The sequence below is a fragment of the Choloepus didactylus genome, chromosome 6 (assembly GCF_015220235.1).
Source record: "Choloepus didactylus isolate mChoDid1 chromosome 6, mChoDid1.pri, whole genome shotgun sequence".
Lineage (NCBI taxonomy): Eukaryota > Metazoa > Chordata > Mammalia > Pilosa > Megalonychidae > Choloepus > Choloepus didactylus.
This window is the reverse complement of record NC_051312.1, coordinates 78945372-78972943: the sequence shown is the minus strand read 5'-3', so window position 1 is coordinate 78972943 and position 27572 is coordinate 78945372. Positions and strand designations below refer to the sequence as shown.

The 27572-nt window shown below is 35.0% G+C and overlaps 1 pseudogene; it reads left to right on the top strand.

Moving 5' to 3' along the window:
• The first annotated feature begins 23719 nt into the window (after nt 1-23719).
• On the top strand, nt 23720-24672 carry LOC119537023 (annotated as a pseudogene).
• The last annotated feature ends 2900 nt before the right edge of the window (nt 24673-27572 follow it).

Genomic DNA, 27572 nt, shown 5'->3' with positions numbered 1-27572 from the left:
AGGTGAGGAAGTCCAACACCTCTGCATCCTACCCCGGCTCTTCAGGGGGCCCTGAATATATACTATTATTCTCTACCTGAATTATTTTAGGATGCGTTGCTATATCATTCCAACCTATACAGACCTACCATAGTTCACTTTCTATTCAAAGTTCCATGTAATTGTAGTGTTTGAACAAACTGACTGTAGAAGTTATATAGTTTAGAAAATATAGATCCAACACCAAATAAACATCTCTTCCCTTGGTCTCCCATGACAGTTGAAGTTTTAACAGACAGTCAGTTTCAACCTTTACCCTTTGGCCCGATATGTTCAAGTCTTAACCAAATTTGCTTTATTCATATCTCTAATTGAAGTCTGGGCTCTATTTTAGCTTTTTTTTTTTTTTTTTTTAACAGTTGCTGTATGCATTAATACTCGTATTCATATCTGCCAAGTTCTAGCTCTGAGTTTCAGGTGTAACACAGATACGCAATGTTCCAGAGACCTATCAGGTTATACACTAAGGGATCACCATCTCAGAGTTTGGAGATAGTCATTACAATTCAGGAACAGATTTGACTGCTGTAAGAACTTACAATCTAGGGACCATTACAATAATCATTTCCCTGTTAGGCTGTGCTCTAAGATTCAATTCTAAGTTTACACATTGTAGTTAGTCTATATGGGTGAGGCATTATAGTGTTTGTCTTTGTTTCTGGCATACCTCACTCTACATGCTGTCTACAGGATCCATTCACCTCATTGTGTGTCTCACAGCTTCACTCCTTCTCATAGTTGCTCAATATTCCATTGTATGAATACACCACAGTTCACCATTCTGTTCCTCAGTCAATGTACCCTTAGGCCACCTCCACCCATTGCAAATCATGAATACTGCCTCCATAAACACCAATGTGCAAATGTCCATTCATGTCTCTGCTCTCAGATCTTCCAAATACATACCCCATAATGAGGCTGTAGGACCTTTTGGCCCTACACGCTTAGCTTCTTGTGGAGCCACCAAAGTGACCTCCAGAAAGGCTACACCATTCTGCCTTCTTATCAACAGTAAATAGGTACATTCCTCTCTCCATGTTTTCTCCAGCACTTTTACCTCTATTTATATTTTTTCCTACAATCTTATAGAGATATATTCACATAACATACAACCATCCACAGTGTACAATCAGTTCATGGCATCATCACATAGTTGTACATTTATCACCACAGTCAGCACTTGAACATATTGATTATTATAAAAAAGTGTTTTTTTGGTGAATAATAAAAAAGAAAGTAAAAAGAAAAATAAAAGTGTCATGCAATACAATATAATAATAAGGACAAAAAACAATACCACTACCAAGAATCCCCTATCCATCCCTTATATCCCCCTCTCATACACATTTAATTTTGGTATATTGCCTTTGTTACATTTAAGGGAAGCATATTGGAATGTTACTGTTGACCATAGACTCCAGCTTGCTTTGATTATGATTTTTACAAAATACCATCCATTTTTCAACACTCTGCATGTTTGACATTCATTTGTTCTCCCACATGTTTTATATTTGTACATTTAGCAACAGTAATTGGCCATTCCCATTTTTGCCAAGTTATACAGTCCCAGTCTCCATCATCTATCTTTACCTCTGTTGTCATACATTCCCCTATCCCACCCATCAAATGCCTGATCTCTACCCTCTTTCTATCTCTTGGTAACATGTGTTATCAGCTTTTAACTCTCAAAGTTTGCTCATTAGTGTTATTTCATATTAGTGAGACCATACAGTATTTGTCCTTTTGTTTCTGGCTAACTTCACTCAACATAATGTCCTCAAGGTTCATCCGTGTTATTATATGTTCCATGTCCTTGTTCTGTCTTACAACTGCATAATATTCCATCATGTGTATATACCACAGTTTGTTTATCCACTCATCCATTGATGGACATTTGGGCTGCTTCCATCTCTTGGCAATCATGAATAATGCTGCAATAAACATCGGTTTACAAATGTCCGTTTGTGTCTTTGCTTTCAGTTCCTTTGAGTATATACTTAGTAATGGAATAGCTGGGTTATATGGCAAATCTAAACTTAGCTTCCTGAGGAACCTCCACACTGTCTTCCAGAGCGGTTGCAACATTCTTCATTCCCACCAGCAATGAATAAGTGTGCCTCTTTCTCCACATCCTCTCCAGCACTTGTCATTTTCTTTTTTTTTTTTTTTTGGATAATGGCTATTCTGGTGCGTGTGAGATGGTATCTCATTGTGGTTTTGATTTGCATTTCCCTGATAGCCAGTGAAGTTGAGCATTTTTTCATATGTTTTTGAGCCATTTGTATTTCCTCTCCAGAAAAGTGTCTGCCCATGTCTTTTGCCCATTTTTTAATTGAGTTGTCTTTCTGTTGTTGAGTTGTAGGATTGCTTTATATATTCAGGATATTAAAAACTTATCTGATATGTGGTTTCCAAATATTGTCTTCCATTGTGTAGGCTGCCTTTTTACTTTTCTCACAAAGTCCTCTGATGTGCAAAAGTGTTTGATTTTGAGGAGATCCCATTTGTCTATTTGTTCTTTGGTTGCTCGCACTTTGGGTGTAAGGTCTAGGAAAACACCTCCTATCACAAAATCTTTAAGATAGTGCCCTACATTTCCTTCTAAGAGTCTTATGGTCTTAGCACTTATGTTTAGGCCTTTGATCCAATTAGAGTTAATTTTTGTATAGGATGTGAGTAGGAGTCCTCTTTCATTCTTTTGGAAATGGATATCCAGTTCTCTAAACACCATTTATTGAAGAGGCTGCTCTGCCCCAGTTGATTTGGCTTGGCTGCCTTATCAAAGATCAATTGTCCGTAGATGCGAGAGTCTATTTCTGAACACTCAATTCAATTCCATTGGTCGGTATCTCTGTCCTTATGCCAGTACCATGCTGTTTTGAGCACTGTAGCTTTGAAATATGCTTCAAAGTCAGGTAGTGTGAGACTTCCCACTTCATTCCTCTTTCTCAAGATATTTTTGGCTATTCAGGACACCTTGCCTTTCCAAATAAATTTGGTTATTAATTTTTCTATTTCTGCAAAGTAAGTTGCTAGGTGGCATATCTTTTTAGATATTTGAATATCTTTGAAAACATAAATTTAATGATTCTATGTTTTTCAACTTAAATTCATCATATTGTGCTAAAGATCTCAATCTGTTGCTTCTTTTTCACTCAGTGATTTGGATTATTTTTAAAAATACTTTTTATTGTAGAAATGTATATACAATCCAAACATTCCCATTTTGATCACTATCAATGTATGATTTAATGGTTGTAATTACATTCCAGATATTGTGCTACCATCACCAATATCCATTACCCCCAATTTTTCATCACCTTTAACATAAACTCTGTACCCACTGAGCAATAACTCCCTCTTCTCTGCCTCCCTACTCCCATCACCCCACCCTCACCTGGCTCCTAGTAACCTGTAATCTACTATCTGTGTCTAGGAAATTTACTTATTCTAGGTGAGATTATACAATATTTGTCATTTTGCATGTGAATTATTTCACTCAGCATGATGTCTTCAAGTCTCATCCATTTTGTAGTTTGCACTAGAACTTTATTCTTTACCACAGATGAATTATGTGAATATATCACATTTTGTTCATCCACTCATCTGTTGATAGACAACTGGATTGCTTCCACTTTTGGCTTTTTGAATAATGGTGTCATAAACACTGCTGTACAGATATCTGTTCAAGTCCCTGCTTTCATTCCTTTGGGGTAAATACCAAGAAGTAGGGTTGCCGAGTTGTGCGATAATTTTATGTCCTAATTTCTGAGGTAACTGCAAACTGATTTTCAAAACAGCGGATGTAACATTTTAAGCTGTGCTATCATAACAGATACCCATTAACTCTAGTTTTTCATCAACTCATAAAGAAAACACAAACTCATTAAACTATAACTCCTCCTTTCTGCCCCCACCATAGCCACTAGTTTCCTAAACCACAATCTGTCTCTATGAAGTTTGCTTCTTCTAGGTATTTCCTATGAGCAAGATCATATAATATTTTTCTTTTTCTGTTTGGTTTATTTTATTCATCATGATGTCTTCAAAGTTCATCCATTATTGGTAATGGTAGCCCAATAATGTGAATATGATCAATACTATTGAATTGTACACTTGAATGTGGTAAAATGGTTCATTTTGTGATGTGTATTGTTACAATAGAAAGTTTAAAATGAAAAAAATTTGTGTTCACTCTCATCTCTCCCCAAATATAAATGATCACCCACAAGCACACACATATAGATACAAACAAATGAAATTATTTACATATTTTTGTATCATCATTTGGGCATTAAGAATGGAAAGCTCTTATTCTTTTTCCTCCATCCATAAAGGCTGGAATCTCACCCAAGTACTTGTGTTCATGGTGTTCTGAAATATGCCCTTGGGATATGTAGCATATTTTCTATTAAATTTTCAGGACATAGTCCACAGAGATCAAGGAAGTTAAAGGTGGATGGCTGTGCGTGTACATTGATTTTAGGATTGTGATGGTGTTCACCCAAGGCCCTGGGCAGCGGGACCAGATTGCATTCAGCTGACTGTCTACTCAGAAACTAAGGTATTAAAGGACCTACTAAAAGACTGATGGCAGGATATGCCTTTCTGTAGGAATTAAGATAAAGTGGAAAGAGGCTTTGAATGTACATGAACAGCTGACGATATTCTCAGAAGCACAGGTTTGATTCCATATACGTAGTTTGAAGATAGAAATGTTGTGGGAAGTTGGGTTTCTTTAGAAAATGCTTATTTCCATAATTCTCAGATTTCAGTTCAGTGTAATTTATCGTGATTACTGTCAATATATGTTATTTTCCTAATCAAATGGAATTCATTTATTCTGTAGTGGTGCTAATAGTAAGGTATGAATCGCCCTGATATAAAGGAGAGTTGGTGGAATAGTTAGAGAATAGTTCTTTACCTTGAGGTCAATGGTCAGTTTACACTTGTTTCTTTCCTGTCCCTAGCCTTATTGCTCAAAATAAGCATTTAATTTTTCCTGTTTAATTTCTAAAAACACAGTTATGACTGGAATTCATACATTTTTGGATAGTATGAACCCATTATCAGATGGAGAGAGAAACATCGATCTTAAGGATTCAGGAAAGTCTAGAGAAGAAGCAAACTTATTGCCTATGAGGTTTGAGAATGAGGACAGACAGCAAATGATATCCAAGTTGTACTTTATAAATGTTGATATTTGTGTATTGATGTTACTATTCAATATCTCAGCCCATTCCTACAGCATAATATTGGTCAATATTCCTTGAGGAAGAAATCATATTCTGATATATTGAAGTCATTTTAAATTTTGGTATTATAATTTCATAGTATTTAAAGCTATTACTATAAAAAGGAAACATGAAGTCTCTAAATGGGAAATTCAGATAGATATTTTTGAGAATACAGCAGAATTGATTGCAAAAAGTATATTTCCTGTTCATTTTAGAGTTAGCTACATTTTCCCTAATTTCTCTGCTTGCTTCTGGTCCACAGATACAGAGTTAAGAGTTCTCTGTTGAGTTCTTATCTCATTTTTTTCAACTACCTGTAACAGTTTGGTATGCACTTGTAAACACATATCAGAAATAAATTTAGAAGTCTTTTTATTTCCATGAAAATTAATTGTGTAATTATATAAATGTAAATGTACAGATATATTTGTTCTTATGTGTATTTATATGTGTATACACATGCATATATATGAATTGTTATAATTTTTGTTTCTTTTAATGATATCTGTGAAAGCAATCTGAAAAACATAAGGTATACAAACAAAAAGTATGCATTTACAAGCTTGACAGAGAGAATCTTGATGGAAATTTTGATCTTCAGGGGAATATAATTCTTATATTGTAAACCCATATTATTCTTTTATCTATAATGCAAATTGCAAGACTCTTGTTAGCCTTGTAATTATTTGCTTATGGCCACACCAGTGACTACGTAGCAAACTGAGGATCAGCCATTAAGCTGGGATATGTTTAAAAGAAGTGTGCTCACGAAGTGAGGAAGATCATTCAGTGTTTTCCATTATTTCGGTTGTAGAGAAACCTTATCAAACCTGGAGATGAAACAATTTGATGCAGTCAGCTTTAATTGCACTGTCAAGACTTTCATCTATTGTTTCTCAAATATGGTCTTGATCCAATATTTCCTTGCTTTGATTTCTACTTTGTCTGACGTTCCTCCCACATTTCTGGGTCTGATTTTGGTGTGCTTTGTATGTTTTCTGATTACTAAAAAATAAAAAAAATTGTGCATGCTTCATGTTTTCCTACTGATGCACATTATTTTCATTGAATATACATATATTTAATATTAAAATCACTGAATTTTGAGTAATTTGTAGTGCAGTTTAAATAATTGAACTTGATTGCTCAATTGAATATATTTGCTTTGACTGCTATCTTATTTTTTTCTTGCTTCTTTGGATAGTCTTTATTTTCTCTATTTTATAAAGAGGGATTTTTTTTTTTTGGAAATTTAAGTTTTCTGACGATTTATGAGGTGGATGCTCTTCTTGTGTTTCTTTTGGTATTTCCCTTTATGTTTTTCAGGTAATACTACTAAGATTATAGTTTAATAATCATTAAAGTCAAGAATTAAAGTATATTCCTTTATTCATTAATCTATTCATTCACTCAGAAAACATGTATTGACATCTAATATTTACCAGGTATCATGTTAGATATTGCAAATATAAATTTGGATAACTTTGTCCCCAAAATTAAGGGTTTTTATAAACTGTGGATGATTTAAGAATAAAAACATACTTTTATAATATTGTGACATAAATATTGTGAAAGAGATTGATTCCATCAAAAAATCTCTTCTAATTATAATCAAGGACATTAAGTCAACTCTCCTAAATAAAATCAGTAAGCTACAGAAAAAAAAGAACAAAAAACTAAAGGGAATCAGGAAAATGATACATATTATATCATTTAAGTAGGTTTAGAAAATGGCTATCCATCCTGTGCAAGAGCTAGTTGAGTCTTTCTCCTTGAATGTAGATTTGGTGGGCTGGGAGGATGGGAGGAGTGGGAATTGAAGGACAGAGGACTGCAAAATTGTGATATGAGTAGAAAACAGCAAACAGCCAGGGTCATGAGAAGAACACAGTTAGCTGCTCCTCTTGTTTTGATCTGGCAGAACTAAGGGCTTTGTCCTTTCCCCTCACAAGTTTTCCCTGATCTCTTCCAATATTTTGCTTAATTGAGATTTCTGTATGCTCCTGCATGACTCTGTTTTTGGTTTTTTTGTGTGTTTTTTTTTTTTTTTTTATTGTGGTAATATTTGTAACATATAACATGCTATGTTAACCATTTTAAGTGTGTAATTCAGTGGAATGAGTTACATTTACAATGCTGTGATACCACTCACATCATCCACTACCAAAGCTTTTTCATCATCAAAAAGTGAACCTCTATCCATTAAGCCAAAATCCTTATCCCTTCTTCGCCTTCCCAAGTTTCTGGTAACTTCTAATCTATTCTTTCTGTGAATTAATTTATACTAGATATTTCTTACAATTAGAATCATATAATATTTGTCCTTTGTGCCTGGCTTATTTCACTTAGAATGATGTTTTCAGGGTTCATTCATGTTGTAGCATGTATCAGAACTTTATTAATTTTTATGACAGAATAATATTCCATGGTGTGTGTATACCACATTTGTTTGTCATCTTTTGATGACAGTTGGGTTGTTTCCAAATTTGTCTATTATTAATCATGCTTCCCTGAAATAAGTTACAGAAATACCTGTTTACATCCTTATTTTGAATTTTGTGAGCATGCACCCAAGAGAAGAGTCACTTGATTATGAGATAATTCTATGTTTAACTTTGAGGAATTACCAAACTATTTTCTACAAAAACTGAACCACTTCATATGATTTCCAGCAATGCATGAAAGTCCCAATTTCTCCACATTTTCATCAACACTTGTTATTTTCCATTTTTTTTAAGTAATAGTTATTGTAGTGGGTATAAAGTAGAACCTCATTGTGGTTTTGATTTGGATTTTCCTAATGACTGACAAGATTGAGCACCTTATCATGTTAGTATTGCACTTCTGTATGTATTTTTTTTATTGAAGATCCCTTGTATGTGATGACAAGTTTCTCTCTTGTTGCTTTTAGGATTTTCCCTGTGTTCGGCATTTGACAATTCGACTATAATGTGTCCTGCTTAATCTTTCTGAGTACACCCTATTTGTAGTTCATTAAACTTCTTGGATGTGAACTTTCATGTATTTCTTCAAATTTGGGAAGTTTTCAGCCATTATTTCTTTCAATATTTTTTCTGCCACTTTATATTTCCCCTCTCCTTTTGGTACTACCCTAATGCACAAGTTGGTACACTTCATGATATCTCACAGGTCTTTCAGACCCTGTTTAATGCTCTTCAATATTTTCTCTTTCTGCTCCTCTTAATGAATAGTATCAATTATCCTAATTTCAAGTTTGTTAATACTTTCTTCCGCCTGCTTTATTTTTCTGTTGAATCTCTCTAGTGATTTGATTTTATATCACTCATTGTACTTTTCAGCTCCAGATTTTCTGTTTCTGGTTTCATTAAAAATAGCCGTCACTCCATTTCCTGCTTTTTTTCATATATCATTTTCCTGATTTCCTTTAGTTTTTTGTTCTTTTTTTTCTGTAGCTTACTGATTTTATTTAGGAGAGTTGACTTAATGTCCTTGATTAGTAATTCCAACGTCTGGGATTTCTCAAGGATGGGGTCTCTCAGTTTATACTTTTCCTTTGAGTAGGTCATCCTTTTCTGTTCCAAAATGCCTTGTTTTTGATAAAATATGGACATTTGCATATTTAATATGTTATCTCAGGAAACCAGATTATCTTTTTCTCCAGGACTTGCTGGGTATTTTTCTTTTGTTGCAAGCTGTAGTTGTCTATTTTTTTTTTTAATTTTCCCAAATATTTATGCTAAGACTACATTCCTTGGTGTGTGGAATTCCTATTCCTTTAACTCGTGTTCAGCTAGAGTTATGATAGAGATTTCCTTGAATGTAAGAATTTAAGAAACACAAAAACACCAAAACCCAAATCACACCTCTCAAGTATTCTCAGATTGTCTCTGTGCTAGGCCTCTTCTTCAACATTCAGCCTACCTTGCACTGAGCATAAAGAACAGACCATGGTGAACATTTAGGAATCTTTCAGATCTCTCTGAGCATGCATCTTTCTCTGAACATGGGCAATTTGAATACTCCAAGTTTCCCTGGAACTTGAAAAATAAGTGGGAGGACTGAATTAAAATATTTATATTTAATTGTGAAATCCCCAGTTTCCTTCTCCTATTTAACTCCAAGTACACTGAGCAACCAGTCATATTTTCTTCCAGATTGCCTATTGGTTGATTGTTCTCTGGAAAAATTAAAAGGTCCAATAAAAAGATGTATGAACATTTTGCTACAATGAAGCAAACAGATCCCTGAGAACTCTATGTAAATTGTACTGATAGACCAGACTCAATTATCACCCCAAATTTACGGTCAGCATCTTAAATCTCTTTCTTATGTGAAAGAGACTTATTGTAGCAGGGGAAAGAGAATAGAAACCAGGTCTAAACTCAACTCCATCCAGACAAAGGACTGCAGGATTTATAAGGTCTGGGGGTGGATTAATGGAAAAGCACCAGAGGATGTGATGGGGATTTATCACTGGGTTTGCAATTAGAGTTTTGTTGAGAATATATCCTTCTGCCATGATTAAGCCACCTGGAGGTTGTAAAATCCAGGAGAAAGGAAGATGGAGATAAGGAACTCTCTAGTTAGGCACCTGTTAGGTGCCTGGATAGTGACTGAAGTGAGAGAGAGATCAGGAGCCTGTAGTCAGGAGAAGACTGTCCAAAGTTTGTTTAAGCAAAGGGGAAGTTAAGGCAGGTTTGTCATTTAGAAATATGAATTAATAGTCAAGAAGTGCCAGACATTTGAAAATCACCCAAAATAAAAGCAAAACACATGATAAGCTATGAAATAAGTAACTGAAACTTAGATGTTATTGGAATCATATGGGTAGAAAAATGACATTTATTATTATTATTGTTATTATTAAATTTATAAAGATCATTGGAAAATAACAGGATCTTGGAAATTTGTATCTGATAAACAAAGAAAGAACACCAAGATAATGAAGATATAGTTGAGTAACTTTCATAGAAAGTGAATCAGATAAATAGAGTGATGCAGAATAAGAACTTAAAAAAAGAAAAAAAAATAGGCTCCTTTCTGGAGATACAGTATCTAACTCATGATGGTTGAATAAATAGATAAGAAAATAGAGGGAAAGAAATTCTCAAAAGTTAAAACATGAAAAATTTCCACAAAGGTCACAGAATTTCAGACTAAAAAAAGCACAGCCTTGTCTGCAAAATATCAGGAACACCTCCTCATACTCCTCTATCATCACCATTGTCACTAGGAAATTTCAAAACACAGAAATTTTTATGTTATTAAATATTCCAGAAAATAAATAAATGAAGATAATTAAAGGAAGAACAGTGCATGTACAAAAGATAAAACAATCAGAATGGTTTGCTGATGGAAGTTGGAGATCAGTAGGGAAATGCCTTCAAAATTCTGTGTTAAAATAATTCTTAACTTAGAATTCCAAGTCCAGCAAAATGCTGAAGAGAATAAATCTATATTTAGACAATTAATACTTTCAAAAACATATATATATAGATATATATATTCCATATACTGATTTGAATGGAGAAAGCAGAAGATATCAAGCCACAATTAGTGAGTTAACACAAAGTATAGATAGAGGGGATTTCAGGATGGGAATTATGCAACAAACTAGGGAACAGCTATTAGAGCATTAGAGGAGACACTTCCCAGAAGGAAGAGCAATAGTGTGGGGGAAGACTAAAATTAGTTGATTGTGTTCAACTGTCAAGAAAATCAGAGAAAAGTGTGATAGTCAAACAATTTTGAGATGTAGCAAATAGTAAACAAAATAAAGGAAATTATTCACAAAAGGTAAAATATTGATTGGGGAAAAATATAATTATCATATTATGTTGTTCAGAAAGGAACAATAGCCATATATTCATAAAATGTAAACACTACATAATAATTTAAACAAAAAAATCCCAAGAAGCACAAACTCAATTAAAACACAATATACATATTATTTTGAAACATGGAGGCAAATGCTAGTCCAGAGCTAAAATAGGTGAAAGGAACTGTGTATGGGGAGGTGTACTTCAAAGTTTGGTGTGATGGAGCAGATAATTTTTGTTTCTCATTATTATCCCATGCTTCTCTCTGAATTTAATAAAACTCACATTTCTTATAAGAAAGTTGGAAAACAATTTTTAAAAATGGCCAGATAATGACTCAGTTTTCGTGTTAAATGCACAATTAAGAAATAAACCTTATTAACATAATGCTTCCATTTACTCAATAATATAGTACAGTTTAATAATACCTTCAGAATATGCATTGAAGATTAAATAAGTTAATATTTGTAAAATGCTTAGAAAAATATATGGTAAAACATAAATATGACCTACAATTAAGTACTTCACTGCAAATAAATCAACTTCCTCATATCCATTGGGGCACTGGTGAGGTGATCAATTAAGCCTATCCTTAAAAAACCCAAAGGAAGATCATTATTAAAATTTAGATAAGATATCTTAACAATAATACTCTGAAAAATATGACAACATAAATATATTTGATTATGTCAATGTGATTAAGTCCTTTCATAATATCTGTAATAGATCCGGGGTTATAATTAGTGCTAACTATGTGTTTGTTGAAAGAATTGAATAGTGAATGAATTAACAACAACGTGCCATTGGTTTTAACAGGTTTAAGAAAATGTTTTCTGATATTCAAAAATGTGGTTAATATTTAAGTGTACCATTTAAGGGAGTGAGAGATGATAAGCAAAATATTTTTCTTCTTTTTCCAATCTAGGGGGATCAAAAAGCAAAAAGAAAAAATCCTATAAGCTGCTTATTGATTACACAAGCCTCATCACACTAATGCTGAATAAAACAAACCTGGCCCCAGTATCATTCATTCTGAGTGGAGTCCCAGGCCTGGAGGACATGCATGTCTGGATTTCCTTTCCATTCTGCTCCATGTATGTTGTGGCTATGGTAGGGAACTGTGGGCTCCTCTACCTCATCCACTATGAAGACTCCCTGCACAGGCCTATGCACTACTTCTTGGCCATGCTTTCCTTCACTGACCTTGTCATGTGCTCTAGTGCAATCCCTAAGGCCCTCAGCATCTTCTGGTTCCACCTCAAGGAAATCAGCTTTGATGAATGTCTGGCCCAGATGCAAATGTCAACCTTGCAAGGTGTTAAAAATGGGGAGGCATTGGGGGAGGGATGCAATCAACATAAACTAGAGACTGTAACTAATAGATATACCAAGGTGATATACCAAGGTGAATGCAGATAAGAAGGGGGGATAGGGGAGGCATGTTAGACACTTGACATTGGTGGTATTGTCTGATTCTTTATTCTACTTTGATTTAAGGTTATTTTTCCTTTTGCTGCTTCCTAGCTGTCTTTTTTTTTTCCTTTTTTTTATCCTGATTTGGATAACCATGCCTAGACAACAGAAAATTACAGCCTACACTAAGAAAAACAAAGTTATGGCCCAGTCAAAGGAACAAACATACACTTCAACTGAGATACAGGAATTTAAACAACTAATGCTAAATCAATTCAAAAAGTTTAGAGAAGATATTGCAAAAGAGATAGAGGCTGTAAAGGAAGCACTGGACATGTATACGGCAGAAATCAAAAGTTCAAAAAAACAACTAGTAGAATCTATGGAAATGAAAGGTACAACACAAGAGATGAAAGACACAATGGAAACATACAACAGCAGATCTCAAGAGGCAGAAGAAAACACTCAGGAACTGGAGAACAAAACACCTGAAAGCCTACACACAAAGGAGCAGATGGAGAAAAGAATGAAAAAGTATGAGCAATGTCTCCGGAAACTCAAGGATGAAACAAAGTACAATAATGTACGTATCATTGGTGTCCCAGAAGGAGAAGAGAAGGAAAAGGGGGCAGAAGCAATAATAGAGGAAATAATTAATGAAAATTTCCCATCTCTTATGAAAGACATAAAATTACAGATCCAAGAAGCGCAGCGTACTCCAAACAGAAGAGATATGAATAGGCCTACACCAAGACACTTAATAATCAGATTATCAAATGTCAAAGACAAAGAGAGAATCCTGAAAGCAGCAAGAGAAAAGCGATCCATTACATACAAAGGAAGCTTAATAAGACTATGTGCGGATCTCTCAGCAGAAACCATGGAGGCAAGAAGGAAGTGGTGTGATATATTTAAGATACTGAAAGAGAAAAACCACCAACCAAGAATCCTGTATCCAGCAAAGCTGTCCTTCAAATATGAGGGAGAGCTCAAAATATTTTCTGACAAACAGACAATGAGAGACTTTGTGAACAAGACACCTGTCCTACAGGAAATACTAAAGGGAGCACTACAGGGTGATAGAAGACAGGAGTGCGTGGTTTGGAACACAATTTGGGGAGATGGTAGCACAACAATGTAAGTACACTGAACAAAGGTAACTATGAATACGGTTGAGAGAGGAAGGTGGGGAGCATGTGAGACACCACAAGAAAGGAGGAAAGATAAAGACTGGGACTGTGTAAGTTGGTGAAATCTAGAGTATTCAACAATTGTGATAAAATGTACAAATATGTTCTTTTATGAGGGAGAACAAGCAAATGTCAACCTTGCAAGGTGTTAAAAATGGGGAGGCATTGGGGGAGGGATGCAATCAGCATAAGCTAGAGACTGTAACTGATAGAATCATTGTATTATGCTTCCTTTAATGTAACAAAGGTGATATACCAAGGTGAATGCAGATAAGAAGGGGGGATAGCGGAGGCATGTTAGACACTTGACATTGGTGGTATTGTCTGATTCTTTACTCTACTTTGATTTAAGGTTATTTTTCCTTTTGCTGCTTCCTAGCTGTCTTTTTTTTTCCTTTCTTTTGCCTCTCTAACTTCTTTGACTCTCCCTCCTGCCTTGTGGAAGAAATGTAGATGGTCTTATATAGATAATGGTGAAGATGGTGAACACATAAATGTATGACCATGCAGAAAACCATTGATTATTTACTTGGGATGGAATGTATGGTGAGTGAATAAAACCATATGAAAAAAAATGGGTTGATGACAAAACCTTGAGGGCAATATACTGAGTGAAATAAGCCAGACACATTAGGACAATTATTGCAGGGTCTCACTGATAGGAACTAATTATAATATGTAAACTCATAGACATGAAATATAAGGTACCAAGATATAGGATGAGGCTTAAGAATAGGGAGTGATTGCTTAGTATGAGCAGAATGTTCAATTAGGATGAATTTAAATGTTTGGAAATGAACGGGGGTGTTGGTAGCAAGATGTGAGAATAACTAACAGCACTGAATGGTGTGTGAATGAGGTGGAAAGGGGAAGCTCAGAGTCATATGTGTCACCAGAAGGAAAGTTGGAGGTCAAAAGATGGGAATGTATAAAACTGAATCCTATGGTGGGCAATGTCCATGATCAACTGTACAAATACTAGAAATCACATTCATGAACCAGAACAAATGTATGACAATACAATTAGAAGTTAATAATAGAGGGGCATATAGGGAAGAACTATATACCTATTACAAACTATATACTACAGTTAGCAGTATTTCAACATTTTTTCATAAACAGTAACAAATGTACTGTATCAATAGTAGGAGTCAACAATTGAGGGGGGTTGGTTAGGGATAGTGGAGGATTAGAGTTTCCTTTTCTTTTTTTTTTTTTCATCTTTCACTTTATTTCTTGTCTGGAGTAATGAAAAGTTTATAAAAATTGAACAAAAATTAAGTGTGATGGATGCTCAGCTGTATGAGGGTACCCAGGGGCAAGTGATTGTACACTTTGGATCTTTGGATAATTGTATGGTATCTGAACAATCTCAGTAAAAATGAAAAAAAAAAAAAAAGCAAAGCAACTTCCTCATATCCATTGGGTCACTGGTGAGGTGATCAATTAAGCCTATCCTTAAAACACCCAAAGGTAGATCATTATTAAAATTTAGATAAGATATCTTAATAATACTCTGAAAAATATGACAACCTAAATATATTTGATTATGTCAATGAGATTAAGTCCTTTCACATATACAATCCAAACATTCCCATTTTTGACCACTATCAATGTATAATTTATTGGCATTAATTACATCCACAATATTGTGCTACCATCATCAATATCCATTACCCCAACTTTTTTTTCACCTTAAACATAAATTCTGCACCCGCTGACCAATAACTCCTTCTTCTCTGCTCCCCCACCCCCATCACCCCTGCCTGGCTCCTGGTAACCTGTAATCTACTATTTGTCTCTAGGAAATTTACTTATTCTAGATGAGATCATACAATATTTGGCATTTTGCATCTGGATTATTTCACTCAACATGATGTTTTCAAGGCTCATCCATCCTGTAGCTAGTACCAGAATTTCATTCTTTTTCATGGGTGAATTGTATGAATAATCACATTTTGTTCATCCATTCATCTATTGATAGATAGATGAATCTATTGGATTGCTTCCACCTTTTGGCTATTGTGAATAATGGTGTTATAAATACCGCTGTGTAAATATCTGTTCGAGTCCCTGCTTTCAGTTTTTGGCGGTATATACCAAGAAGTGGGGTTGCTGAGTTGTGCGATAATTTTATGTCCTAATTTCTGAGGTGCCTGCAAACTGATTTCCACAGTGGATGTACCATTTTAAACTGCACTATCATAACAGATATCCATTAACTCTACTTTTTCATCAACTCATACAGAAACTACTCAATCGTTAAATTATAACTCCTTCTTCCTGCTCCCACCATAGCCACTGGTAGCCTAAACCATACTACATCTCTGAAGTTTGCTTTTTCTAGGTATTTCATATGAACAAGATCATACAATATTTGTCTTTTTGTGTTTGGTTTATTTAATTCATCATTGGGTTCAAGATTCATCATTATTGGTGATAGTAGCCACATAATTTGAATATAACCAATGGTATTGGATTGTACACTCATATGCAGTAAAAGGTGCATTTTGTGAAAAGTTTAAAATGAAAAAATGTTTGTGGTCACTCTTATCTCTCCCCAATATATAAATAATCACACACAAGCACACACATATAAATACATACAAATGAAATTATTTACTTATTTTTGTATCATCATTTGGGTATTAATAATGGAAAGGCCTTATTCTTTCTCCTCCTTTCATAGAGATTAGTTGGATTTTCACAATAGCACTCGTGCCTGTGGTGCCCTGAAATATCCCCTTGGGATATGTAATATATGTTTTCCTTTAAAGCTTCGGGCCAGTAGTCCACAGAGATCAAGGAAATTAAATGTTGAGGACTCTGCATCTACATTGATTCTAGGATTGTGTTCAACCAAGGCCCTGGGCAGCGGGACCAGATTGCATTCAGCTGTTTGTCTATCCAGAAACTAAGGTATTAAAGGACATACTAAAAGACTGATGACAGGACATGCATTTTTGTAGGATGTAAGAGAATCTTGATGGCAGTTTTGATCTTCAAGGAACCATAATTCTTATGTTATAAATTCTTATTTTATATTTTATATTTATAACATAAGAATTACGGTTCTTGAAGATCAAAATTTATCTGTAATGCAAACTGCAAGACTTTTGTTAGCTTTGCAGTTATTTGCTTATGACCACACCAGTGACTGCATAGGAAATTGAGGATCAGCTAATATGCTGTGATATGGTTAAAGACAATTGTCCTCACAAAGTGAGGAAGATCGTGTCAGTGTTTTCCATTATTTTGGTTGTAGAGAAACTTCATCAAACCTGGAGATGAAACAATATGATGTAGTTAGCTTTAATTGCACTGTCAAGACTTTCATCTATTGTTTCTCAAATGTGGTCTCGATCCAATATTTTCTTGCTTTGATTTCTACTTTGTCTGACAATTTTTCCTCCCACATTTCTGGGTCTGATTTTGGTACATTTTGTATGTTTTCTGATTACTAAAAAAAAAAAAAAAAAAAATTTGGGCATATTTCAAGTGTTTCCCTTCTCATGTACCTCATTTTTATTGCATGTAATTACATATGTATTTAAAATCGCTGAATTTTGAGCAATTTGCCGTGTAGTTTAAATAATTGACCTTTTATTGTACAATCTAACATTTTCTTTGCCTACTGCCTTATTTTTTCCTTTCTTTAGATGGTCCTTATTTTCTCTACTGTTTTTTTGAAATTCGTGTTTTCTGGTGATTTATGAGGTGATGCCATGGTTTTGTTTCTTGTGGTGCTCCTATTTATGTTTTCCAGGTAAAATACTACTAAGATTATATTTTAATAATCATTCAAGTCAAGAATTAAATTTTATTCATTTATTCATTAATCTATTCACTCACTTAGAAAACATGTATTTACATTTATTATGTACCAGGTATCATGCTAGACATTGCAGATAGAAATATGAATAACTCTGTCCCAATAATTAATGGTTTTTATAAACTGTGGTTGATTTAGGAATGTAAATATATTTTATAATATCATGACATAAATGTTGTGAAAGATTGATTCCATCAAAAAATCTCTTTCTTATCTGTAAGCCTGGGACTTTTCTAATTACATCATTTAAGAAAACAGAAAACAGCTATCCATCCTGTGCAAGAGCTAGTTGCGTCTTTCTCCTTGAAGGTAGATTCAGTGGGATGGGAGCATGGGGCTTGGGAATCGAAGGTCAGAAGACTGCAAAAGTACAAAGCTAATAGTATAATTGTGATGTAAGTAGAAAACAGCAAACAGCAACAGTCATGAGAAGATAGTTAGCTGCTCCTCTTGTATTGATCTGTCACAACAAAGTGCATTTGTCCTTTCCCTTTACAGGTTTTCCCTGATCTCACCCAACATTTTGCTTAATTGAGATTTCTGTCTTCTACTGCATGACTCTAAGCTTTTATGTTTTTTTAATTGTGGTAACTTATGGAACATAAAATGTGCCATGTTAACCATTTTAAATGTGTAATTCAGTGGCATGAATTACATTTACAATGCTGTGCTACCACCCACACCATTTATTACCAAACTTTTTCATCACCAAAAAACAGAAACTCGATCCATTAAGCCATAACTATCTATTCCCCCTCCCACTCCCGAGCCTCTGGCAACCTCTAATCTATTTTCACTCTCTATGAATTTATTTACACTAGATATTTCTTATGATTAGAATTATAATATTTGACCTTTGTGCCTGGCTTACTTCACTTAGAATAATGTTTTCAAGGCTCACCCATGTTGTAGCATGTATCAGAACTTCATTAATTTTTATGACAGAATAATATTACATTGTGTGTGTATACCACATTTGTTTGTCCATTCATCTGTTGATGGACAATTGGATTGTTTCCAAATTTGTCTATTATTAATCATGCTTCCCTGAAAGGAGTTACACAAATACCTGTTTGTGACCATATTATGAATTCTTTTGGGCATATACCCAAGAGTGGAGTTGTTTGACTATAAGGTAATTCCACCTGTCACTTTGAGGAATCACCAAACTATTTTCCACAGCAATGAACCATTTTACATGACCACCAGAAATGCATGAAAGCTCCAATTTCTCAAAATTATCATCAATACTTGTCATTTTCCATTTTTTTTAAGTAATAGCTAATCTAGTGGGTGTAAAGTGATATCTCATATTGGTTTTGAGGTGATTTTCCTAGTGCATAAAGGTATTTACCATCTTTTCATGTTCACATTGCCTTCTGTATATCTTTGTTATTGATAATCTCTTGTATGTGATGAGAAGCTTCTCTCTTGCTGCTTTTAGGATTCTCCCTGTCTTTGGCATTTAACAAATTGAGTATAATGTGTCCCTGTTGGATCTTTTTGAGTTCATCCTATTTGGAATTCATTGAGCTTCTTGGTTGTGGACATTCATGTATTTCTTCAAATTTGGGAAGTTTTTAGCCATTATTTCTTCAGATATTCTTTTTGTCTCTTTATATTTCTCCTCTCTTTTTGGTACTACCTAATGCATGAGTTGGTGCATGTCATGATGTCTCACAGGTCCCTTAAACTCTGTTCACTGTTCTTCATTCTTTTTGGTTTTTGCTCCTAGACTGAATTACTTTCATTTGCCCTAGTTTCAAGTTTGCTAATTCTTTCGTCTGCCTGCTCCATTTTTCTGTCGAATCTCTCTAGTGATTTGTCTGTATTTCAATGATAGTTCTTTTCAGCTCCAGATTTTCTGTTTTTGGTTTCTTTTAAAAATAGCTAACGCTTCAATTCCTGCTTTTTTCATGTAACATTTCCCAAATTTCCTTTAGTTCTTTTTCCACATTTAGTGGAAGTAAGCTATCTGTATCTTACTAACTTTATTTAGGAGAGTTGACTTAATTTCTTTGGCAATTCCAATGTCTGGGAATTCAGGGATGGTGTTTTTCACTTTCCATTGTTTCTTTGAGTAGGTCAACTTTTTCTGTTTCAGAATGTCTTGTGAGTTTTTGCTAAAATGTTGACAATTGTGTATTTTAATTTGTTAACTCAGAAAACCAGATTATTCCCTTAATCCAGGATTTGCTGATATTTTTCTTTTGTTGCAAGCTGTAGTTATCTATTTGTTTTTTAATTTTCCCAACTTATTTGTGCTAAGACTATATACCTTGTTGTGTCAATCTCTATCCCTTAAGTCATATTCAGTTACTGTTATGATAGAGAGTCCCTTGAAAGTCAGAAGTTAAGAAAGAAAACAACAAAAACCAAAATCGCACCTCTCTAGTATATTCAGATTGGCTCTGTGCTGGGCCTCTTCTTCAGCATTCAGCCTGCCTTGCATTGAGCGTAAAGAACAGATGTTGGTGAACATTTAGGAATCTCTTAGATCTTTCTGAGCATACATCTTTCTCTGGATGTGGGCAATTTGAATGCCCCAGTTTTCCCTGGAAATTCTTGGCAATCTTTCCTTATACGCAAAAGGTGCTAAAATGTGTCTCAATCACGTAATGTAATGCTCAGGTGTCTGCAGTTGATTCTTCTTTTGAAGAGTTTTAGCAGCCATGCCTGCTGCTTCTTCACCTAGAGTGAGCTCTGGGACAAGCAAGACAGAGATGGGTATCTTTGATTGGTCCTTCAGGCTGTCACGAGACACGCTGGAACAGGCATACATATCCATCAGTATGCAAATAAGGTGGGCTCTCTTCCCTCTGGAATTAGGACCTTAGACATATCACAAGCTGCTATTGTACCAAACCAAGGTTGGGTGGGGAAAGGCCTCATAAAAGTTCCAAAAGGCTTTCCTACCATTTTTAAGTTGTCCTTTTCTTGATTCAGCCTTTACTTGGTTGTTTTAAGACTTTGCTTATTTTCCAGAGTTCAGAGAAATTGGTTCTGTCAGTTTCTGTTGATTTTTTATGTTTCTGTTGGAGTACAGGATTTTATTAACTCTTACTCTCTGACATCTTAATAATGCAACTCATTAAGATTTTGTAATGACATGGGAAAAGGTCTTTGAAGAATATTTTTATTAATATGATCAAACTGTTTTGCTTTATTATTTCCAAAAGAAATTGCCTTTTTCGTATGTAATCTGTCATCCCTCAGTATGAAATCATAAAGATAAAACTGGGTATTGATAATAAGACTAAATAAGGAGCAATAAGAATCTCTGATTCATATGCTATCTTAAACTGTATGTTGACTAAGCTCTTATGATTGGAGTTTTATTTTGGGCAGAAACTTTAACAATACTAAAAAATGCATAAAAATCAGGTGTGGCCAAGGAAAAATATTTATATTTAGTTGTGAGATCCCTAATTTCCCTCCCCTATTTAACTCCAAGAACACTGACAGCTAGTCATATACTTTTCCAGGATTGCATTTTGGTTGTTTATTTTTTGGAAAAATTAAAAGATCCCATAAAAAGACCTCTGAACACCTCCCTTCAATGAAGCAAAGAGATCTCTGAGCACTCTAAGTAAATCATACCAACTGACCAGTCTCAATTATCACCCCAAATTTACAGCTAACATTTTAATTTCTATGTCAAAGAAAAAAAATGCATCAGACAATGTTAAACAGGGAAAGATGAATTATCCAAGGAGTATTGTAGTAGGGGAAAGAGAATAGAAACAAAGTCTGAACTCAACTCCATCCAGACAAAGGACAGCAGGATTTATAAGGGCTGGGCAGGGGGTGGGGGTGGGGGATGAGGTTAGTGGAAAAGCACCCGAGCATGTGAGGGAGTTTGATCACTTGGCTGGATGACTGATTTACTGAGTTTGCAATTAGTAGAATTTTGTTGGGAATGAATTCTTTTGCTGTGATTAGGCCGCCTAGATGTTGTAAAGTCCAGGAGAGAGGAAGAGGGAGATAAGGAACTCTCTAGTTAGGCACATCTTAGGTGCCTGGATAGTGACTGCAGTGAGAGAGAGATCAGCGGTCTGTAGTCAGGAGAAGACTGTCCAAAGTTTGTTCAAGCAAAAGGGGACTTAAGGCAGTCTTTGTCATTTAGTAGTATGAATTAACTGTCAAGGATTGCCAAACATTTGAATATCAACCCAAATAAATGCAAAAATCAAAGTAAATCATAAAATAAATAATTGAAAGTTAGAAGTTATAGAAATAATATATGTAGCAAAATAGCATTTATATATATTTTTAGCTACAATTATTATCATCAAATTTTTAAGGATAATTGGAAAATAACAAGAACTTGGAAATTTGTATCTGATCAACAACCAAAAAACATGATATTCTGAAGATACAGCTGAGCAACTTTCCTAGAAAGTGGATCAGATAAATAGAGTGATGCAAAACAACTAAAAAACTAAAAGAAAATAGTATCCTTTCAGGAGATACAATCTGTAACTCATGAGGGTTATAGAAATAGATAAGAAGATAATGGAGGGGCAAAAATTATCAAAAGGTAATACAAGAAAAATTCCCACAACCAAAGGTCACAGAATTTCACACTAAAAACAGCACAAGTGTGTACAAAATAAATCATGAACACATCCTCATACACCTCTATTATCACCATGAACACCATGAAATGTCAAAGCACAGAAATTTTTAAATGTTCTTAAATATTCCAAAAAATAAATAAACAAAAAAAATTAAAGGAAGAAATTTTCATGTACAAAAGATAAAATTAATCAGAATTGTTTTCTGAAGGAAGTTGGAGATCATTAAAGAAAGCCTTTCAAAATAATTCTTAACCTAGAATACCAAGTCAAGCAAAATGTTGAAGAGAATAAACCTATATTTAGACAATTAATTCTCTCAACAACATATATACATACATTCCATATACTTTTCTATTTGAATGGAGAAAAGAGAAGATATCAAATAACAAACACTGAGTTAATACAAAGAATAGATAGAGGAATTTCAGGATGCGAACTATGCAGCAAACCTAGGAAACAGCTATTAGAGCATCAGGAGAACAGAAACTTTCAAGAAGGAAGAGCAATAGTGTGGGGGAAGACTAAAATTAATAGATTATGTTCAACTCTCAAGAAAATCAGAGAAAATTGTGATAGAGAGTTCAAAAATTTTTGAGATACATCAAAGAGTATACAAAATAAAAGATATTATTCATCAAAAGGAAAAATATTGAAAGGGGAAGAAAACAGAATTATCACATGCTTTTCCAGAAATGGATAATAGCTATATAATCATAAAATGTAAACACCACATAATAATTTAAACAAAAACCATCTCAAAGGAGAACAAACTCAATTAAAACAGAATATGCATATCATTTTGACACATGGAGGCAAATGCTAGTCCAGAGCTAAAATAGGTGAAAGGAACTGTGTATGGGGAGGTGGACTTCAATATTCAGTATGAAAGAGCAGATATTTTTGTTTTTCATTATTATCCATTGATTGTCTCTGAATTCAATAAAATTCACATTTCTTTGATGAAAGTTGGAAAATAATTTTTAAAAATGGCCAGAGAATGACTTAGTTTTGGTGTTAAATGCACAATTCAGAAATAAAGAAGCCTCATTAACATAATGCCTCCATTTGCTCAATTACTGAGTGAAGCTTAAAAAGAATACCTTCAGATATGCAGTGAAGATTAAATGAGTTAAAATTTATAAAATGCTTAGCACAGTGCCTCATATATGGTAAACATATATATGACGTATAATTAAGTATTTCAATGGCAATTATATGTCTGTTGGGTCAGTGATGAGGTTATCAATGAGCTTTTCTTTAAAATACCCAAAGGCAGATGTACATAGCTATTAACATTTAAATAAGATATCTTAACAATACTCTGAAAAATAACTTAACATAATTATATTTGATTATGTCAATGAGAATTAAATCTGTCTTTTCATAATATCTCTAGTTATAGTACTAAATACGTATGTTTTGAATGAATTAACAAACAACGCACTATTGGTTTGAACTAGTTTAAGTAAGTTTCTGATATTTAAAATGTAGCTAATATTAAAATGTACTATTTAAGAGAGTGAGAGAGCATAAGTGAAATATATTTCTTCATTTTCCAATCTAGGAGGATTTAAAAAAATAAATAAACCTATAAGCTGCTTATTGATGATACCAGCCGATCACACTTATGCTGAATAAAACAGACCTGGCCCCAGCATCATTCATTCTGAATGGAGTCCCAGGCCTGGAGGACATGCAAGTCTGGATTTCCTTTCCATTCTGCTCCATGTATGTTGTAGCTATGGTAGGGAATGGCAGACTCCTCTACCTCATCTGCTATGAAGACTCCTGCACAGGCCCATGTACTACTTCTTGGCCATGCTTTCCTTCACTGACCTTGTCATATGCTCTAGTGCAATCCCTATAGCCCTCAGCATCTTCTGGTTCCACCTCAAGGAAATCAGCTTTGATGAATGCCTGACCCAGATGTTCTTCGCCCACACCTTCACAGGGATGGAGTCCGGGGTTCTCATGCTTATGGCTCTGGACCGTACACAGCCATCTGCTACCCACTGCGCTACTGGATTATCCTCACCAGTCCTGTTATTGGAAAGGTTGGACTTGCTACTTTCCTGAGAGCAGTGTTGCTCATCATTCCCTTGATTTTCATCAACAAAAGTCAACCCTATTGCAGAGGCAATATAATTTCCCACACATATTGTGACCAGCTATCGGGAGCAAAATTACCCTGTGGAAATATCAAGGTAAATGTTATTTATGGTCTATCCATTGCCCTCTTGATTGGGGGCTTTGACATCCTGTGCATCACAGTCTCCTACATCATGATCCTCCGGGCAGTGGTCAGCCTCTCGTCAGCAGATGCTCGGCAGAAGGCCTTCAGCACCTGCACTGCCCACATCTGTGCCATTGTTTCCTCCTATAGTTCAGCTTTCTTCTGCTTCTTTTATAACTGTTTGGGGAGCCTGACAATTCCTCCATCATTATGGCAACTATTTATCTGTTCCTGCCTCCCACTATGAACCCTGTTGTCTATGGCGTTCATAGACAACCAAGCAGATATGGGACTGTGTCCTAAGGATCCTTTCAGGTTCTAAGGACAACAAATCCCACAGCACATGAAAGGCACATTTGTCAGGGAAGAGAAAGGAGGAATGGGGAAGGGAAGGGGAGGGGAAGGGAGGGGAGAGGAGGGGAGGGGAGGGAAGAGATCCTTCTGTCTGCTGTTTAGGCAGGAGCTAATATCTTTCTGAGCACACCGATTTGACCATAAGAAGGGAAGATTTTGAGTGGTACTTTCCCATTGAATATCTTCAGAATCTCCATATCACAGGCATGACCAACATCCTCTCTGTAAGTTTGGTATCACTTCACATCTGTGAAGGCCTGGTCACATCATAAGCCCAGTTTTCCATAAATAAAAACCTTATGGCAAGTTGAGGTAGTTATCAAAAAAATAAGTGGAGACACATAATCTGCAGCCAGATTCCACTTTGTCCTATTTTGAAATAGTAATTGGAATTTCCTGACAATTTCCTGAAAGTAAGTTGTTACTTTCCTCTGGAAATTTGGTGCTCATCATTACCAAAATTTCTTTATTTTCTCATGGTGTCTTCATGATGGAGAAGTTTATGACATATCCCAACACAAATTAATCTAACGAGGTTTCAGCCTCTGGGTTTATAATTTGAAAATAAGTGTGTTGCTTTGGTTTGCTAAAGCCATGGAAAAGCAATAAACCAGAAGTGGGTTGGGTTTTAATGATGGGGATTTATTAGCTTACAATTTACAGTTCTTAAGCCATGAAAATGTTCAACTGAAGGCATCAACGGGAAGATACATGGGCTCTGACAGACTGCTGGCATCTGAGGCACTTCTGTGTCATGGAAGGGCACATGCCGGGGTCTGCTGGTTCTGTGTTCCTGGGTTTCGTTGCTTTCAGCTTCTGGCTTCAGTGGCTTCCTCTCTGAATTCCTGTGGTTCCTCTTTTAGCTTCTCTGGGGCTTTTCTCTAAGCAATCTGGTCTTTTTCTGTTTGTCCTCTATCCTGTTCTAAAGGACTCTGGTAAGGGGATTAAGACCCACCTTGACTGGGATTAAGACCCACCCTGAATAGGGCAGGTCACATCTCAATCAAAATAACCTAATCCAAAGGTCCCACCCACAATAGGTCTGCACCCACAAGAATGGATTAAAAGAACTTGGGCTTTTCTGGTGTACATAACAGCTTCAAACTAACACAAGTGTTCTGACCACATAGGTGGAAGCTTGACCCTATATAAAACTGCTTCCCTGTAGACTAGTGAAATATAAAATTCCTTTGAAGATGGTCTTAGAAAACAGGCAATGTGGGGAGAGTGATAGAAACACTAATCAAATATAAGAATCATCATAACAAATATTATTAATTATTAGCATACGGTAAGGGGGAGCAAAAAATACTTATCTAGTCTTCTTTCCATTTGAGAATGAAACTCAAGAAGTTAACTCTACACTCTCTTTATTTGAGGTTATTACAAATTAGCAATGAGGGGAGAGACTGAAGAAAATAGTAACTGTATATTAACATCACAGAAATAATGCCAAAATTTAAATAAGAATATAGCATAAACTCATTTTTAACTGTAATCCCTCCCTATCCAACTAACAAGAATATGTATTTTCTTCCACTTAAGTTTAAGTGTATTCATATTTTTGCATTTAACCACTTTGAGATGTCATCTACTAGTTCTCACTTTAAAATCCTACTAAAAAACACCACCCACTCATCAAAACGTTATTAACCTCTTGTATCACCCACTTCTCTACTCATATAAAAGCAAAACTTCTAATAACAAATTGTCATTATTCACTTTCTCCACTTTCTCAACCTCAAACTGCTCACTCTGTAGTTTATCTTTTTCCTATCCCACTCATCATTTAAAATGCTTTAGTGAGTTGCTTCTCTGCCTTCCTGTTGGCAAATTGAAAAGGTCATCCTTTATTGTCTTCTAATACAACTTCTCAGGAATAATGAATGCAATTCATCTATTCCTGATGTCTTGAAATAAATGCTTTTTTTTTAATTTTGAAATAAATTCAAAGTTACATGAATAGTTGCAAAAACAATACTAGCCCCATACACAGAATTCCATTATACCCTGACCCCCCTCCCCCAATAGCTCAATCCACCAACTTTAACATGCTGTCACATCGCTATTTCTTTCCCTCCCTATCTATCATCCATCATCTATTGCTCTGTCTTCTGAATGTAAGAGAGTTAGCTGCACACATCCTTGAACATACACTATAATTCGCGCATGTACTTCCCATGAACAAGAACATTCTTTTATATAATTCCATTAAGCGCAGCTAAGAAGTATAAGAGATTCAACACTGATACAATGTTTACATTCTATATTTCCTTTTCCTTATGTCTCAACTGTGTCCCTTCGAGCCACCTGTCCTCCACCCTCCAATCCCATCCAGGTTCCTCCTTAGCATTCAATTGTCGTCTAGTTAGACTGTCTTTTTTTTTTTCCTTTTTGCACTTGTGGAAACATATATACAGCCTAAATCTTCCCATTCCACCCCCTCCCTAGCCTTTCATTAGTGGGATTAATCACATTTAGAATGATGTTATGCTCTTTCCCACCATCCATTACTAGAAATTTCCCTTCACCTCAAACAGCAACCCTACATTCCTTACTTAACACCCCATTGCCCCTTCCCCCATTTCTCTCAACCTAAACTCTACTTTTCATCTCTATGGTTATATTCTCTGATAATTTCTTTGTGTTTACTGTGGGGCTTAAAATTAACCTCTTAAATCCCTATCAATCTTGTTTTTCTTCAATACCACCTTAACTTCAATTGGGCACATAAACTATGTTCCTATACTCCTTCATTCCCCCACCTTTATATAGTTGTCTAAAATTACATATTTTACATTGACTTCAAAAGCACTGATTTGTCCTTAGAGTTTGTGTATTTTTTATCATGTAGGAACCAAATAGTGGAGTTATAGTTAAAAAATTATTGACT